The sequence below is a fragment of the Alexandromys fortis genome, unplaced genomic scaffold (assembly GCF_014885135.2).
Source record: "Alexandromys fortis isolate MF-2015 unplaced genomic scaffold, M_Fortis_MF-2015_v1.1 scaffold_629, whole genome shotgun sequence".
Lineage (NCBI taxonomy): Eukaryota > Metazoa > Chordata > Mammalia > Rodentia > Cricetidae > Alexandromys > Alexandromys fortis.
Genome location: NW_026068494.1, coordinates 62,994 through 65,079, shown reverse-complemented (window position 1 = coordinate 65,079; position 2,086 = coordinate 62,994).

The window sequence follows — 2,086 nt, the reverse complement described above, 5'->3', positions numbered from 1 at the left end:
CTAGATACAATAAATACTTTTAATAATATACCCCCCCCAGCCTTTTAAATGTTTTTAAATGCATCTGTTTGTCACTTACATTGTGTTGTAATGCCAGTCATGATATGGCATGTGTTTGGAGTGACCAAACTTTTCCTCTAAAATTATTATTTTTAAAAGGATTCATTGAATGAATCTTTAAGTTTTACATTAGTTATTTTCAATTTTTAAGTTTCTTTTGCCATTATAAATGACATAATTTGTGTAGAAATCTTTGTCATATGGCCTTACCATTTCTGTGGATTCTTCTGGAAGGAAGCTAGATGTGTTAGATCTGCAGTAATGAATCCCTCTTTTCTTCAAGGCCTCCCCCAAGTCAACAGGCAGGCTCTTAGAATGGCTTTAGGCATTTTGAAACTACACCAGGATCCCATTGTAAACAATCAGCTTAGTCCATCCTAGTGACAGAGCTGCCAACTCTGTGCCAGGGTCTGCAGATGCAGGGCCTGGGGAGGAGAAAGTTTCAAACCAAGAACACAGGAAAAGAGAGATGGAGCCTAGGTTTCCTAGTCTTCCAGTTCCTGCTTTTTTTTCTTTCTCCCAGGTTTCCTCCAACCCCACTTGGCTGCCCCACCTCCCTCCCACACCTTTATCCTTATTGTCATTAAATTCAACTCAGTGTGTGTGATTTTTTTTTTAACATTTAAGACAGATTTTTCATTATAGCTTGGTTGACTTCAAACTCTCAGCTCTCCTCCTCCACTAAGGGTTGTGGGATCACAGTGTGTGTTAACACTCCCTACATGGATTAATACATTGTTAAACAAGCAACTTGTACTGGATGACTGAGCACTTTCTAGCTTGTGGTAGAGCAGTTGGGGCCACCGTGGGTACTTCTGCAGAGGTGCAGGCTCATGGGTGGGACTCAAGTCTACATGGCTTCTCTTTTTTTCTTGCCCGTGGATAGGTTGCTTTCTCTTACTATCTTTCAAAAAAAAAAAAAAAATGAAGTAACATAGGTTCGTTTTAGAAAACTGAAACAGGAAACAGTGTAAATTTCCTTGTGTTCTCTTTACCAGTAGGTAGACATTGTTACAAATCATCCCATACTTCAGATATTCCTAGTAAGGACACAGGTCCCCTCTCTTTTGTGGACATGTGGGGGGGGCATTTTTTAATTGTTAATTGATGTAGAATGGACTAGCCCACTGTGGCAGGTCCCACCCCCAAACATACTGGGATGTGTCAGAAATCTAGCCAGGAGGCTAAGAAACAAGCAGTAAGTCTTGCTCCTCCATAGTGTCTCCCTCAGTTCCTGCCCAGACCTCTTCAGCGATGGAATTCTAAACCAAATGATCCCTTTCCTCCACAAGTTGATTTTGGTCAGAATGTTCACTCACAGCTACAGAAAGCAAACTAGAACAATAAACATAAATAAATGATAACCTAGACATTACATGTGTAGGGATAAGCCCTCCCCTTGGGGGCGGGCTGCCCTCGGGCGTATGTTTACTGATAAATTGGGCTGCGCGCCCCTTCCTGCCTGGACCGGTTACTCCGCTGGAACCTTGGTTTCGTGAGTCTGGTTTTGTCATTAAACTTGTTCAAATACCTAGTATCATTGGTCTCCATTAATCAAACCGCCACATTTTGGCGCGCCAACGTGGGGCACATTTGCCCCCGCTGCTTGTTAGCCCGCGGTGCCCACAGCAGGTCCTGGGCGGACGCGATCGCCACAGCGCCGGCTCGCTCGCCCGCCCGCCCTAGGCCCGCAGTCTTGCCCGCTTGCCGAGGTCCCGAGCTGCCCGCAGCCAGTGCTTTGTTCCTCTGGCAGCGCCAGAGGAGTTAACCCCTCCCTCTCTGCCTTGACATTTGGAGCTGAACACGGAAGCTTAAATATTTGCGGTTTTACAACACAAACCGCCACATTTGGCCCCGAAGGGGTCACTTTGAATAAATTTCGGTCTTGAGATTTATTTCAGATCAGCTCTCCATGTGGATTCAAGTGGACTCTTTCGCCACCTCTGGCAGGAACCAGTCATTACAGGTAAAAAAAAATTTTTCCTTTTATAAATAAAATGTCTGACAATATCACCGTTCCCAACTT